We start from the raw sequence: 18,164 nt of genomic DNA on the forward strand, positions 1-18,164 counted from the left end.
TTATGGATTCAGGTTGCACTTGGCACATGACTCTAAACAAAGACTTGTTCTAGGAATCATGTGATAAAGATGGTGGGTCTGTATTGTCGGGAAACAACAAAGCTTGCAAGATTATAGGTGTTGGATCTGTGTGATTCAAGCTCCATGATGAGTCAATAAGATTGTTGACTGAAGTTAGGTATAATACCTGATTTGAAGAGAAATTTGATTTCTCTGGGTGAATTCGACAAGAAAGGATATGTTTTCCAAGGAGATAAAAGTATCCTAAAAGTCATGAAGGGGTCGAAGGAAGTCTTGAGAGGCGTGAAGAAACAAGGCTTGTATACCCTTGAGGTTGAAGTTGTAAGTGGTTCGAAAAATGTTGCATCCACGAAACCTTTGTCGAAGATAGAGATTTGGCACATGAGATTAGGCCATGTCAGTGAAAGGGGTCTGGTTGAATTAGAGAAACAAAATTTTCTTGGTGGAGACAAAGTCGAAAAGCTGAAGTTTTGTGAACCATGTGTACTTGGAAAATCTTGCAGAGTGAAGTTCAACAAAGTAAAACAAAGAGCATATGGATCCCTTGATTACATCCATGTTGATCTTTGGGGTCCTGCAAGGTGTCCATCACATTCAGGAGCAATGTATTTTCTATCCATAGTAGATGATTATTCCAGAAAATTATGGGTATTCATCCAAAAGACTAAGGATGAAAATTTTGAGAATTTCAAAAGTTGGAAGACTCTGGTCGAAAATTAGACTGGCAGAAAGGTCAAGAGGTTGCGAACCGATAATGGCCTTGAATTTTGCAATGAGGCATTCGAAAGCTTTTTTGGTGCCTAAGGTATTGCAAGACATAGAGCTACTACAGGTACTCCACAGCAAAATAGTTTGACTGAAAGGTTTAATCGAACTATTTTGGAGAGAGTTAGATGCATGTTGACGAGTGCTGGGTTAAAGAAGGTGTTTTGGGCTGAGGCTGTTTCGACAATAACATATCTAATAAACAGATGTCCTTCGATTGCGTTAGATATAAAGACACCTGAAGAAGTTTGGTTGGGAAATCCATCAGATCTCAATAATTTGAGAGTAGTTGGTTGCGTAGCCTATGCTCACATTAGGCAAGACAAGATCGAGCCTAGAGCTCTGAAATGCATGCTTATGGGATACTCTAAAGGAGTTAAAGCTTATAGGTTATGGTGCCTAGATCCAGATTACAAGAGGAGTATCATCAGTCGAGATGTAGTTTTCAATGAAGCTGAAATGGCTTTTAAGAAAACTGGTGATATCGGTCAAAGTGCAAACACATCTAACGAAGAGATGGAATATGTAGAAATTCCTATTGAGGTGGAGCATATTGATGCTTAATTGCATATCCTAGATAAATTCGCAAAAAAAGCAGAAGATGCTGAGGAATTTAAGGAAACTATCGATGACTATCTATTGTCAAGAGATAGGTCGAAAAGAGTCATCAAGCCACCTCTGAGACTTGGGTATGCCGATCTTATACCTTATGCCTTAATCTCTTCAAGTGAGATTCTAGACGAAGAACCTAGAGACTGTAAGGAAGTTATGAAGAGTCGAAATAAGACTGAATGGTTGAAGGCCATAAATAATGAGATGAAATCTCTTCATGATAATCACACCTGGGAACTGATCAAGAAACCTGTTGGGGCAGGGTTAGTCAGCTGTAAATGGATTTTCAAAGTTAAGGAAGGAACCAAAGGAGTGGCATCGAAAAGATACAAGGCAAGGTTGGTCGCAAGGGGTTTCACTTGGAAAAAAGGTGTCAACTTCAATTATGTGTTTTCTCCTATTGTGAAGCATAGGTCCATTCGAATGTTGCTTGCCATGGTGGCACAATTCGATCTTGAACTGGAACAGATGGATGTAAAGACGACGTTCTTATATGGTGATCTAGACGAAACAATCCTGATGAGGTAACCTAAAGGGTATGTCGAAAAAGGGAAGGAAGATTATGTGTGCAAGCAAAAAATATCTTTATATGGACTGAAACAATCTCCTCGACAGTGAAATAGGAGATTCGACAAGTTCATAGCACCCATAAGTTTCGTTAGAAGCCAGTTCGACCACTGTGTTTACTTACGATTTTGACTTGGTAATTCATTAGTTATTTTGTTTCTTTATTTGGATGATATTCTCATAGCAAGCAACAATGTCGAAGATGCAATGAGGGTAAAGGCTGGGGGACTCAATAAGGAGTTCGATATGAAGGATCTGGGAGCTGCATCCAGGATTCTTGGGATTGACATTTGAAGAGATAGAAATCAGTCGAAATTATGCTTATCTCAAGAGGCATACCTACGAAAGATTCTTGAAAAGTTTGGTATGTCAAATTCGAAGTTTGTTGTAACTCCGACAAATCCTCAATTCAAGTTGAGTATAAATTAGTGTCCCAGTACTGATGTCAGAAGAGTTTATCTGAATAGCATCACATATGCTAATATAGTAGATTCTTTGATGTATGCTATGGTATGTACTAGACCCGACATAGCATATGTGTAACGCCCCAAATTTAATTAATTATTTAATTAAATTAATTAAGGATTTAATTGTTGGAATTTATTGAAGTTGGAAATTATCGGCATAATTGGATTAATATGTTGATGTGAGCGGTTAAGTTTAAAGTCAGATTAGTTAGTCGGTTAGTCGGAGAATTAATATTCGAAATAATATTAGTTATTGAACTATTTATTTAATTAAATTGGATTTAGTTGTTGTATGACAAATAGCAATTTGGAGGTATGTATAGTAAGCCCAAAAGTATTATTATTATTATTATTATTATTATTATTATTATTATTATTATTATTATTGGATTAAGTGGGAAAAATAAAAGAAGGATACAGTACGAAGAGAGAGGACAAAAAGAAATAAGGGTTTGTGGAAAAAGAAGGAAAAGTACCATTGGAGGAAAATTGCAGAAAAGAAAAAGGTTGTACGAGGAGCAAAGGTATGGAGCTATGGAAAATCTTGGATGCAACCGGAAAATTAGAGAGACTGTCATTCTAAGGTAAGGGCGGGGTTCAATCTCTATAACCGGGTATATGATGAACCGTATGTGGGTTGGGTCACATGAACTTTGCCTCTGTGTTTGACTGATCTGTGTTGAAAATTTTGTTTAACGTGTTGATTTACTGTGGTGATAATTATTGCTTGATGTTGCTGTAATCGGTGAATTTGACACAGAAATTCAATGTTGTTGAGGTGAATCGAATTGATAATTAGGAACTGTAATATTGTGGGTTACTGGGTTGAAAATTGTCGGATCGATTGAGGAAATAATTTAGAATAATGTATAGACCAATTCTGGAAAAATAAAACACTCAGAAGAGTTTAAGCTAGAACTGTGGCGGGGCCACAAGCATTAGGGGCGGGCACCCACACGTGAAGAGGTGGTGGGGACCACCAGGAGTGCAGGGCGGGCGCCCCTTAAGCCCAGGGTGGACGCCCCACTCCTTTGTGACGTGCATCCTGCACTTGTCACGTTATTTAGAACTTTGGCTTTGTTTTGTAATTTTGTGGACATACATTATACCTTATCAAGTAGTAAATAATAATAATAATAATAATAATAATAATAATAATAATAATAATAATAATAATAATAATAATAATAATAATAATTTAATGGATCATTGTATAATATAATTGATTTGATTAATGTATGATTTAACGGATTAGTGTATAATAATTGTAATAGTTTAGTAGAACTAGTATATTGTAGCAGAAGTAGAATTGTAGTAGGAACTGTACATAAATAACGAAAACGTAGAATTGAATGACAATTTGGTTTTTGGTAGCAGGTAAACTTAGTTGTAGAAATTGACAGGAACAGTGTGATTAATCCGTAGCAGTGCAGAAAATAAAAACAGTACCGAAAAGTAGAAATTAGCCAAATTAAGCAGTATAATTAGTTGTCCTGAATTAACCAAAATTTGTCAGGGTAGTTCGTATATATATTAGTAGGTAAATGGGGTTGGTTTATTTTGTTGAAATTATGTCGATTAAGTTGAATTGCAAGTACAGATGAATAAGTTGTTTTGTTCCGGTTTATGGACCTTATTAAGTTGCAGGTCCTATGACCAATGTTATTTGAGTAGAGCTGTTGTTATAAATTGTTATAGATAAGTTGATTAAGTTGTAGGCCTATGGCCAGTATTGAAACAACGTTGAGTAGCTCTGTTTATTGGTACAGTGTTGATGTAGGCCTATGCCTTGCGATGATTGTTGTTGTTGTATGTGATTGTTGCATTCATACATTTGCATCTTTAAGTTGGCCTGGATTAGCAATTTTTAAGTTGGAGCTATGCTCACCACGTTGGCCTGGATTGACAAAATTAGCGACGAAGGCTTATTCCTTGATGCCTCGATAAACTGGCAATTTCTAAGTTGGGAGTTATGCTCCAATAGTACCACATGCATGTGCATAGTCGAGTCACATCTTGGGTCGTATGTTGACGTTGTGGTTGTTGTTAAGTTGTGATAATTTGACGTTTTAATTATAAGTTGTTACATGATGTGTTGGTTGATTAAAGTTGCTGTCGTTATTAAGTTGTGTTGTTTTGAAGTTGTGAAATTATGCTATTAACTTGTTGTGACAGGTACCGTCTAGAAGTTGTGAAACAGTTACTATAACTATTGTTATAATTGTTGTTGCTAATGGTTGCTATAATTGTTGTTACTAATGGTTGTTATAATTGTTGTTACTAATTGTTGCTATAATTGTTGTTATAACTGTTGTTGCTAGTTGTCATTATAACCGTTATTTGAAAGTTGTAAAGTGATAATAGTTGTATGATATGATCTAATATACTGTTTATCATACGCTTATTTATATTGGTTGATATCTCACCCTTTCTTTTGTTTCGCCGTTACCTTTATACTGGTAACATGTAGGTGATGCGTAGTGATGAAGATTAAGTAGCTTCATCGAGTCCAAGTTGGTGTGTCACTCTGATACGTAGCACTCGGGGGATGAAATGTTATTTGTTTCTAAGTTGTTACTATTCATTGTTGAATAATTATAAGTTGAAATTTGTTTTAGTTGAATAAATATTGTTAAATAATTTCTAAGTTAAAAGTTGTGAATTCCGCTGTGTTATTAATAAAAGAAGTTGTTTTGTGGTTATATGAATGAAGTAAGTTGTTAATTGTCATCGGAATGCTATGTATCTATGTCGGATGAAATACAGGTTGTTGTTTTAAGTTGAAATGTGACATCCCGTATGTGTTGGAAGTTTTAAAATACTCTGATTTTTGTTTATAAATTACCGGGTATATTTGGGGTGTTACAATATGCAGTAAGTCTTGTAAGAAAGTACATGGAGAGTCATGGAAAGGTATTGCCGAGTTGCAATTTCCTCCACTGTATGTAGTTGATAAAGCTGCATGACGAAAGCTAGTTTGTTTTTTGATATTAGAGTTTGTTCCAAGGTGGAGATTTGTGAGATATTGGATCAAAATCTGTTGGGTCGAAAAGTAACTTCTTGATCGACAGGATTTAAGCATGCCATCGAAGTATGTTCACATGCTGATGTCGAAGACCTACATATTGTAGGCGAAGTATGTTCTAGTATGTGGGTGTCGAAATGCTAGGGTTGTTAGTATTTTGAATTGGGCCTGTTTGTTATCTCAAGTTGTTTAAGTTATCTTGTACCCTAAGTTAGCTTGTAATGGGTATTTGTGAAAAAAAAACCCATTAGTTTAGTATGTTAGGTTTACTATAAATAACATACTAGTCTTTCATCATTACATACTGCAAATCTTAATTTTGGGTGAGAGGGTTATTTGTTATTCTTGTAACACTTGTAATCTTGTTTCTAATAGAAAGTAAAGAATATTAGTTATAACCAATCCTTGTTGTTCTTCTTGTTTCCCATTGTGTTTCCTATTATATTATGTTCTTGGCATCGTTTTCAAAACAAAATTAAACCAATGGAATGTGAGAATTTGTCCTTTTTTTTACCATTTTTTCCTCTGACACTCATCCCTTTAAATATTTAATTGAAGTTGTAATGAAAATTTATTTATTTTTTATCATTTTTGTATTTGATATTCAACCCTTTAAATCTTTAATTATTGAAGAGGTCAAAGTCAACTTCTTCTAACAATGATTATATAAAATATCATATTAAAATTATTATTTTGATAAATATTATTTTAATAATTTATAAGTAAAATAAAGTAAGTGAATGTCGATTTGATTGAACCTAACATAGTAAGAAATAATAGGTATTTATGCTAATAGGCTTAGAAAAAAAAAGGAGTAAAAGGTTCAAAGAGGAAAATGTTTGAATTTTAAAACTTTGCTAAGAATATACTCTTTAATCTATAAATTTTAAAATTCACATAGGTCTCACCAAACTTATATGAGATTCATATGATTTGATGAGAACAATTTGAATTTTAACCAATAAAATAAAATGTGTTAGAGAATGTGTTGCTAGCCATCCTCATTTGGACCATATCTATAATGTACCTTTCAAATAGATCTCTTTTACAACACCCATGCCTCCCACCCATAAAATTATAAAATGAGTGAAATATCATTTTAATTTATATTAAAAAATTAATTATTTAAAATTTTCAAAATCTTTATTTGTGCAAAGAATCTTGAATGTATTTTATAGGATTTAAAGTAAGGTTAGATTCGATATGTATTAGGGAAATTATCTATGTTGCACGAGTTTTATTATAATACACATTTCTATTTGTTTTTAATAAATATAATTTATCAAATAAATAAATTTTAAAATATTTCAATGTAATTAAATTGAATATTAATTTCTACAAAAATATTGCAATGTAAAAAAAAAATTAAAGCCTGAGATAACTAATACTTTTTTTGTCCAGTATAAAATGTCTAACAATTTTATACTATAAATTATATTTGGCTATAATTTTGCACGTATAAGAAACTTAAATATGTATCAATTGTTAGTTGGTTCACTGGTGATTGACGTTGAATTTGAGAATGACATCCGAACCAAATTAGGCGGTCCAGCAGACCGAATACTGGTAGTGAAAAAAACTTAAATATATTTCACTATTTATATTTATATTTATTAATTATTAAAATTATTAACTTTTAGTATTTTTGTCTATTACTTTAATATTAGATATTTTTAGATCGGATGTGATTGCAGTTGTGAAAGAATTTTTTGAACAGGAAAGAATGTTTCTGGTCGTGAACTGCACATTGGTAACACTTATTCCAAAACATGAAGAGGCAAAAGCAATAAGGGAATACAGACCTATTACAGGTTGTACTACCCTTTACAAAATCACCTAAAAAATCCTCACAATAAGACTGAGCAAGGTCATGCGAGATATAATCGGTTGCAGCCAAGCTGCATTCGTCCCAGGGCAGGAAATTCATAGCCACATCCTTTTGGCATATGAACTAATTAAAGGTTACAGTAGGAAGGGAGGGGCGCCTAGATGTATGATCCAATTGGATTTGCAAAAATCCTACGATATGGTGGATTGGAGAGCCTTGGAATCTATTCTGAATGAGATTGAGATGCAAACGAAATTTGTAAGATGAATTATGCTTGATGTTTCCACGACCTCCTATAGATTCAATGTCAATGGGTAATATAGTAACATCATGAAGGCTAACAGAGGCGTGAGGCAGGGGATCCCATATCCCCTTACCTGTTTGTGATTATAATGGAATATCTCGATAGGGTGTTGTACAAGATGCAAAAAAATCTGATTTCAATCATCATATGAAGTGTGAAAAATTGAGTATCACTCATATGAATTTTGCTGATGATATCTTATTATTTTCCAGGGGAGATACTCGATCAGTTGAGATCATGATGGAAGCCTTTAAGAGCTTTACGAAGGCCACAAGTTTAATGCTCAATACTATCTAAAGTCGTATCTACTTTGGTGGAATGGAAGATGGTATAAGGACATAAAACTTGCAGAATACATTATTTATAAAAGGATCTCTCCCCTTCAAATATCTAGGCGTTCCTCTAACGATAATAAGACTCTCTATCAGCCATTATATGATTTTGGTTGATAAAATTGTGGATAGGGAAAAGCATTGAAGCACCAAACTTTTAAGTTATGCTGGACGTCTCTAACTCCTCAAAAGTATTATTTTGTAATTGCAAATTATTGGCTACAATGTCTTCTGCTGCCAAAAATTTGTAATTAAGAAGATCAATACTATTTGCCATACGTTTTTATGGACAAGTGGGGTGGAGCCTAGTAATAGAAGTCCAGTTGCATGGAGTACTGTCTGCAAATCTGTAAAAAATGGAGGCATGAATGACATAGACTTGGAAACTTCGAATATAGTTACTATGCTAAATCTGCTTTGGAATATCTGCAGGAAAGTAAATAGTTTGTGGGTCCGTTGGGTACATATATACTATTTCAAAAACAAGAATGTTATGGAAATAAATGTAAAATAGGATAGATCTTGGATAATGAAAGTTGTCTTGAACATTAGAGAGATTGTGCCTCAAATTCAAGTGAAGTGGGATGACATGTTAGTGAAGGAAAAGTTCCATATGACCAGTATATATCATGAGTTAAATAAGGATGAAACCGACGTGACCTTATGGCTAGCTTGCCACCAAAGACTTGCAACGAATGATCAGCTTATGAGACATGGAATGATGGAGAACAACAATTACTGAGGAAACTATTGACCATTTATTCTTTGGTTGTATTACTATGAAGAATGTGTGGAAAGATGTTCTAGGATGGATCGGTATTCAGTATGAACTGAAAACTTGGAACCATGAACTGAATTGGGTTGTTCAACACGGTATCAACAACAAAGGGTGAAAGGCAACATTACTTCGTCTTGCTGTATCAGGGACAATATATGGACTATGGACACATAGGAATACAAAGTGCTTAGGGAAAGGAAAAGATAGCAACACCATATGAACTAATATCATAGATACGATAACATATATGGGTTGGTACATTAATAAGCTCAAAGCTCACATTGCTGAGTTGATGCTATAATTTTTTATTTGTTAGCTTTGATTCCAGTTTGATTTTCTTGGGTAGCTTTGAGGCTGGATCGATTGATCGCCACGTTTGAAATTATTACTTTTTCTTGAATTAATATACCTCGATTATTAAAAAAAATATCATTTTTCATATATATTTTTTATATCAACAATTTTTTAACAACTATTTTATCTATTTTCTAACTATGATCATCCTTTTACCCATTATATTAATATTAAATTTTAAATAATAAATTGACTTAAAAAATTAATCTAAGATTATTCTTTAAATGAATATCGATATAATAAATGTATTTTGAATTTTTTTTATCAATTTACATTATAAATTTATAGTAAATTCAAAAACCAAAAGATAAAAGGTTAAATTAATTATTTGAACATGTTTTTAACGGTCAAATTAAATTTATAATTGTTAAATTAAAAAAATTAAATATTATTATATTACTAATAAAATAATACGTCAAGATCATTAAGATATTAATTATTCATCTCTTTACCTATTTACATTAAGGGGACGACTTCTCTACCCATTACAAAAAGTTGGGTAGTACACCTTCAATCAATCATATCACACCATTTAATTTTATCATCCTTAATTATTTATTAAATGATACACTTTTTAGTTGTTTTCAATGCATTTAACACTAAGGATAACTCTATCCAACTTTTTGTGTTGGATAGATAAGAATTCACCTTACATTAAATACCAAAAACACATAAATTCATAAGTGAGATAGTAAAAAAAAAATTATAACTATAGAATTAAAGAAAATAGAAAAATATTTTTCAATTACTAATAAGGAAATATATATAGTTTTTAATAGTACATATTTCTTTAATGATTTTTTATTTTTGTAAAAAAGCTGCTAAAAAATTCATTAATTTTGATTTTTCTGCATTGCATGTATATTAAATATAAAAAATTCAAAGATCAGAGAGTTTAATGATTACTTGAGAAAATTTGTAACTATTTTAAATTAAATTATAAAATATTATAATTAATTAAAAAAAATACATAAGGTAAGTGAAAAATTACTCATACTTGAATCCTAATAAATTTCTCTTTTGTAAGAAAAAATAAAAATTTAATCCATTGATCTTGTTATAAAAAAAAACCTTAACTATAGTAGATATTATCCAAAGAGAATTAAAAAGTCACAAAATAAAAAAATATCATAAAATTCAAATATAAATTTTGTATTGCAAATGTGTATAAATATAGCATTATAATATATGCGCAATTTTGTTTTGTTTATTAGCATATCATAATTGCTTTAAAAAAAAACTTAGGGTAAGAGATCATCAAAAGTTATTTTGAATATAAATAAGAGTATATTTTTATTAAGTATCATATTTGTAGTGAAAATATTCTTCTCACTTTAGTACAAATAAATACAATAATAACATACTAATGTAGTAGAAATGAGATGGGTGGTGGTTATAAGTGATAAATGTATAATGCTAAAAAACTATGTATTTATGTGAACGACGATTTCATAGACTCCCAGAACAACAATGATACAACAATTACAAAAAATAATGGTAGTCTCTTATATCTTATTCTCCTGGTTAATATAAAAAATAGACATATTTCTGTTAATCAATAAAAGAAAATAAGAAAGAAAGGTAGAATAATAAACTTATAAAAATTATATCAATATTAGTAAGAGTTTCATGTGATTCAAATATTAGGACTAAAGACATGTATTTATGTTAACGATTATTTCATAGACCTCCATAGCAACAATGATGCAACAATTGCAATAATTAAAAGTCTCTTATATCTTATTTTCATGGTTAATATAAAAAATAATCATATTCTTATTAACCAATAAAAAAAGATAAGAAAGAAATATAGAATAACAAACTTATACAAATTATAATAATAAATAAAAAGAAGATTTTTAACTATTCAAATATTAGAGCTAAATACATGTAATTGTCTAAACAAACATTTCATAAACTTTCCAAACAACAATGATAACACGATTTTATATCGTATATTTAGCTTGAAATCCGTAGATATTTATAGCATTTTCCGTTTATTATATTGATTTATTATGATATTATGCGAGTATTTGCTTTGTATCAGGTTTTACTCTTTTATTGAGACTATTTGTGAAAAGGAAAAGAAATGAAGCCAAAATGACCAATATTTATGCCTAAAAGATAAAAAAGTGGTGCTGAAGTGTTAAGGAAGTGCAAATAAGGCCCAAACCATTCCAGCACGTGGAGACGCACGTTTCCAACGTCTCTATGCCACGTCACCAAAGTGGAGACGCCCGTCTCCAGCTCTTCCTACATTTTCTCCACTTGAGACGCGCGTCTCAAGTCATTCAAAGGCCCTCCCTGAAGAAGTGGAGACGCACGTCTCCAAGCCCAGTCTGAGAAGTTCCTACTTCCACGCATTCCAACTGCAGTCACTCGCCTATAAATAGAGGCTGCTACTTCAGTTCAAAACATCTGATTTCCTGCTAACGAAGTGCTGCCGAAATTGTTCCGCGCTTATTATTTTCTTCCTGCTTTCATTTAAACAGTCTTATTTTCTCATAAAAATTTCTACACCGGAAATTGTTGTGAATCTTTTATAAATCTAGCCTTACGTTAGATTTATCGTTTTAATTCCTTGTTTTAAATTTCTGTCCGTTTAATTCCGAAGAACGATCCAGCCAACCTGTGGTGGAAGTTCGATACTTCAAGATTCAATTGCAGTTTATTTTATTCAGGTTTATTATTTACCGCCTTTATTTATACTATTATTGCATGATATATTATATGCCATTTAACATGCCTTTTATTATAAACCAAATTAATTTATGCATGCTTAACCGTATTAATATGTCTGGCTAATTAACTAAGATATCGGTATGTAAAGTAAGTTAACTGTGGGATCCGAGATAAATTGGCTTAATTATATTTTATTAAATATCACTTGTTTTTGGTTTGTATGTCTAATTTAATTAGTAAGTCTTAAAACCAATAGAGCGAAAGTTTGAGGGGTTAAGACAGTCAAAGGTTAAAATCAATAGAGCGAAAGTTTGAGATATTTAACTGGATAGTAGACATAGGACATTAGTTTTAAGGATGGCGAAAGCGTATTAAAACTAATTAGAACTTATTTATTTTCAAAAATTGTTTTTACACCCGAGCGGGATGGCGAAAGCGTACGTTAGGGATATTAGCATGTTCCGAGTCAACAGAGCGAAAGTTTGAGATTAGGAGATTTAAATAGGTAACGACTTCATAAAACAAGCATTTTATTAATTACGTTGTTTCCAAAAAGCTTTTCTAAAATCTAATGGGATGGCGAAAGCGTACATTACGAGTTAGGATAGTAGTCTAAATCAACAGAGCGAAAGTTTGAGAGGAGGACTTTTAATCAATTGAATTAATAAAGATTTTTAATCGAATTATGCATTAGCCAATGGACCTTCGGATCACCTTAAGTTAAACGAAATACATACTGATATCCGTCTATTATTCTATTTCTTAATATTCACAGTCACTTTCCCTTAGGAACAATCAAATTATTAGTAGCCTTAGCTTTGCATAGTAACCTTAGATAACGGTAGATCGATTCATAGTCCCTGTGGATTCGATATCTTTTAAAACTACACGACACGACTGTGCACTTGCAGTCATCGGATTAATAGACACGTAAAGTCGCGATCAAGTTTTTGGCGCCGTTGCCGGGGACTATTTAAGTCGATATCGTAACTCACTGTTACACCGTAAAGACTAGGGCAATTCTTTCCTTACTTTCTGGACGATTGTATGCCAAATACTCGTTCACAAGGAGGAGATTTAATACAACGAATTAACGAGATCGAACGTTTCATTAACGTCAAACGTCGAGCTCGCAATCTTCCCGAGGTAGCACCAATTCCGATTAATCAGGAATTGATCTTTACTGATCAAATAAACCAAATTACCCCGAAGTTAGAGATGGATGTTATTCGTCCTCTTAGAGACTATGCCGCTCCTTCACGCGCTGAACGACACTCAAGTATCGCACCACCTGCGATTGAGGCAAACAATTTCGAACTGAAACCTTCGTTGGTACAAGCTGTTCAACAGAATCAATTCTCTGGAAGCCCTGCAGACGACCCTAACCTCCATTTATCTGTGTTCGTGCAATATGCCGACACTGTCAAAGCTAACAACGTTAGTTCCGAAGCTATTCGATTACGTCTCTTTCCTTTCTCCTTGAGAGATAGAGCTGGAGCGTGGCTTCAATCCCTGCCTTCTAATTCCATAACTACATGGGACGAATTGAAGAGAGTATTCTTAGCAAGATACTTTCCGCCTAGCAAAACTGCTACGCTAAGAGGTCAAATCAACGGATTTACCCAGAAAGATAACGAATCACTCTTCGAAGCTTGGGAACGATATAAGGACATGCTTAGACTATGCCCTCATCATGGACTCGAACCATGGCTGATCATCCATACTTTCTATGGTGGTCTCCTTTATAGCACTAAAATGACTATAGATGCCGCTGCTGGCGGAGCACTAATGGACAAACCCCATGATGAAGCATACAACCTCATAGAGAACATGGCACAAAACCATTACCAATGGGGTGGAGAACGAGCCGCTCTAGAGAAAACCCAAACCAAAGGAGGAACGTACGAAATAAGTGGTATGGACCGCGTTAACGCTAAAGTAGACGCTTTAACTCAAAAGATCGAAAACTTAACCATCACTCCTTCAGCCACCGCTGCTGCCGTAGCACCTAACTGCGAGATTTGTGGATTAACTGGACACGTTATTTCCGAATGTCAACTCTTGACTGGAATCCCATCTGATCAAGTAAATTATGCTCAAGGAAAACCTTATTCTAACACGTACAACCCTGGATGGAAAAACCATCCGAACTTTTCGTATAAGAACAACAACGCGTTGTACGCGCCTGGACAAGCACCTGCTGTCCCACCTGGGTATCAAAAAGCGCCTGTAGCTGCTCAAAATGCCCTTAGGAAGTCGAATTTAGAAATCATGATGGAAAACTTTATAGCTTCCCAACAACAAACCAATAAGGACTTCCTAAATCAAAACATCCACAATAGCGAGCAACTAAAACAATTATCGAACAAAGTAGATGCTTTAGCTACGCATAACAAAATGTTAGAAACTCAAATTTCACAAGTAGCTCAACAACAAGCACCTACCGCTGCCCCTGCTGGCACGTTTCCTGCTCAACCACAACCTAATCCTAAAGGACATGCGAACGCGATAACACTACAAAGTGGAACGAACTACGATGGACCTATCGATCCTAGAACTCAAAACGCACCCATGTCCCAACAAGAGCCAAAGGAAACCAAAAAGACATCGACTGATGATCAAACTGCTAAGACCGATGAGAACAACAACGAAGTGGAACCTGAAAAAGAAAAACCTTACGTTCCACCACCACCTTATAAGCCACCAATTCCTTACCCTCAGAGATTAGCTAAATCAAAAACCGAAGCGCAATTTAAAAAATTTGTAGAACTTCTGAAACAATTAAACATAACCATACCGTTCACAGAAGCCATAACTGAAATGCCTTCGTACGCTAAATTCTTGAAAGAAATTCTATCGAACAAAAAGAAACTCGAGGATAACGAAACTGTAACACTTACCGCTGAATGTAGCGCTATCATCCAAAATAACATGCCTCCCAAACTGAAAGATCCTGGTAGCTTTTCTATACCCTGCGTAATAGGAAAGACTATTATAGAGAAAGCCTTGTGCGACTTAGGAGCCAGTGTTAGTTTGATGCCTCTTTCAACCTGTAAGAAGCTAAATCTGGGAGAGCTTAAGGCAACGAGAATGTCTCTTCAACTAGCTGACCGTTCAGTTAAATACCCTGTAGGAATGTTAGAAAATATCCCTGTTCGTGTAGGCCAATTCTACATCCCAACTGACTTCATCATAATGGATATCCAAGAAGACTCTAACATCCCGATCATTTTAGGAAGACCATTCCTAGCAACCGCTGGTGCAATTATAGACGTCAAGCGGGGAAAGCTTACCTTCGAAGTAGGAGACGAGAAAATAGAATTTATTCTTTCCCAATTCCTAAAAGCACCTTCTATAATTGACACATGCTGCTCTGCCGACATAATCGATGAGTGTGTTAATGAAATAAAATCCGAACCACATAAGGAAACCGAGACCCTAAGAATTCCTATACCGCCAATTTTTTAAGATGACAACTGGCGTGGGGAATATCAAGATAACCACCTGAGTGAATGTTTAGCATTAACTCCTGATCCTATACCTGGCCCTAAGAAACCTGCTATAGAACTTAAAACACTACCTACTGACCTTAGGTACGAATTCCTAGACGAAGAACAAAACTGACCAGTTATAGTTAACGCCAATTTAGGACAGACTGAGACTGAAATATTACTTACTGTCCTAAGAAAATACCCAACCGCTTTAGGATATAACATATCAGATCTGAAAGGAATAAGTCCTTCCCTCTGTATGCACCGCATTATGCTCAAAGAAGATTGTAAAACCTCTAGAGAACATCAAAGACGAATAAATCCAATTATGAGCGATGTGGTTAAAAAGGAAATCCAAAAACTGCTAGAAGCCGGAATCATATATCCAATATCCGATAGTAAATGGGTTAGTCCTGTTCATGTCGTACCAAAGAAAGGAGGAGTTACTGTAATCACTAACGCAAAAGGAGAATTTGTAGCACAACGTACCCAAACTGGATGGAGAATGTGCATTGACTATAGGAAGCTAAATAAAGTCACCCGAAAAGACCATTTCCCTTTACCATTCATAGATCAAATGCTCGAACGCCTAGCTAAACACTCACATTTCTGTTATCTGGATGGATACTCCAGATTTTTCCAAATTCCTATCCACCCTGAAGACCAAGAAAAGACCACGTTTACCTGTCCTTATGGTACATTCGCTTATAGACGAATGCCTTTTGGACTTTGCAATGCACCCGCAACCTTCCAGAGATGCATGATGGCAATATTTGCCGACTTCCTGGATGGAATAATGGAGGTCTTTATGGACGACTTCTCTGTCTGTGGAGGAAGTTTTGAAACATGTTTAGAGAACCTTGAAATAGTACTTAAACGATGCGTAAGCGTTAACCTAGTCCTTAATTGGGAAAAATGCCATTTCATGGTTCGACAAGGAATCGTACTTGGACACATAGTATCCGATAGAGGGATCGAAGTGGATAAAGCTAAAATCGAAATTATCGAAAACCTTCAACCTCCCAAAACAGTTAGAGATATAAGGAGTTTTCTAGGACACGCTGGTTTTTACCGACGTTTCATTAAGGATTTCTCTAAAATAACCAAACCCTTAACTGAATTACTGATGAAAGACGCCGAATTCATTTTTAACGATAAATGCACTGAAGCATTCCGTACACTTAAACAAGCATTAATCTCTGCGCCTATTATGCAACCTCCCAACTGGAACGAGCCTTTCGAAATAATGTGCGACGCAAGCGATTATGCTGTAGGAGCCGTTCTAGGGCAAAGAAAGGAAAAGAAACTACATGTCATATACTATGCGAGTAGAACCCTAGACGAAGCTCAAATGAATTACGCCACGACAGAAAAAGAATTATTAGCTGTCGTATTCGCGTTAGATAAGTTCCGTTCTTACCTGGTAGGAGCCAAAATAATCATATACACTGACCACGCCGCTATTAGGTACCTCCTAACCAAGAAGGACGCCAAACCAAGACTGTTAAGATGGATCCTGTTATTACAAGAGTTCGACTTGGAAATTAAAGATAAAAAGGGAACTGAAAATGTCGTAGCAGATCACCTCTCTCGACTGGAAAATCTGAAACCCGAACAAGTACCAATCGACGATGATTTCCCTTACGAAAGACTCTTCGCTCAGTTAGAAGCTAACAAATTAGAACCATACCATCCAATCACTGAAACTAATAACTTCGCAGAAGTAGCTTTAGTCCGCTCTGACACACCTTGGTATGCAGACTTCGTAAACTACCTAGCTGCTGGTGTACTTCCTCCTGATCTAAGTTACCAACAGAAGAAGAAATTTTTCCATGACCTAAAACATTACTATTGGGACGACCCGCTCCTTTTCAAAAGAGGCCCCGATGGAATCTTTAGACGTTGTGTACCCGAGGAAGAAATAGGAAGCATAATAACACATTGTCATTCTGCACCGTGTGGAGGACACCATAGCACATCTAGAACCTGCGCCAAAATCCTTCAATCTGGACTCTTCTGGCCTAACCTGTGGAAAGACGTTTATTTTGCTGTATTAAACTGTGATAGATGCCAACGAACCGGAAATATTTCGAGACGTGACGAAATGCCTCAAAAGGGCATTCTAGAAGTAGAAATATTTGACGTATGGGGAATAGACTTTATGGGTCCGTTTCCATCATCATTCGGAAATCAATATATACTCGTAGCTGTCGATTACGTTTCGAAATGGATAGAAGCTATCGCTTCTCCTACAAACGATACACGAGTAGTTATCAAACTCTTCAAAAACGTCATCTTTCCTAGGTTCGGTGTGCCAAGACTGGTAATTAGCGATGGTGGGTCTCATTTCATTTCAAGGATACTTGAGAAACTCCTTCGAAAATATGGAGTAAATCATCGAATAGCTACACCATACCATCCACAAACAAGCGGACAAGTAGAAGTATCTAACCGCGAAATAAAACAAATATTGGAGAAAACTGTTGCTATATCTAGAAAAGATTGGTCAACCAAGTTAAATGAAGCTTTATGGGCTTATAGAATAGCTTTCAAAACTCCAATTGGAACCACCCCATTCAAACTCGTTTATGGAAAATCATGCCACCTTCCGGTAGAATTAGAACATAAAGCCTATTGGGCCATTAAAAATTTAAATTTAAACTACACTGCCGCTGGTGAGAAACGACTTCTAGACATAAACGAATTAGACGAACTTAGACAAGACGCTTATGAAAACGCCAAAATCTATAAAGAGAGAACGAAAAAATGGCATGACAAGCGTATATCTAGGAAAAAATTTAGCATAGGCGATAAAGTACTTCTATTTAATTCTAGATTAAAATTATTTCCTGGAAAGTTACGATCTAGATGGTCTGGTCCTTTCGAAATCACTAACATATTTCTGAGTGGAGCGATAGAAATCAAAGGAGAAACCATC

The 18,164-nt window shown here is 34.7% G+C and overlaps 1 non-coding gene across 1 annotated transcript; it reads right to left on the reverse strand.

Moving 5' to 3' along the window:
- Window positions 1-13,328: 13,328 nt before the first annotated feature.
- LOC131593762 (small nucleolar RNA R71) lies at window positions 13,329-13,435 on the reverse strand. The gene has a single exon (XR_009281143.1). It is a non-coding gene; the product is annotated as a small nucleolar RNA R71 (small nucleolar RNA).
- Window positions 13,436-18,164: the final 4,729 nt, after the last annotated feature.

This window comes from Vicia villosa, linkage group LG3 (genome assembly GCF_029867415.1).
Source record: "Vicia villosa cultivar HV-30 ecotype Madison, WI linkage group LG3, Vvil1.0, whole genome shotgun sequence".
Taxonomy (NCBI): Eukaryota; Viridiplantae; Streptophyta; class Magnoliopsida; order Fabales; family Fabaceae; genus Vicia; species Vicia villosa.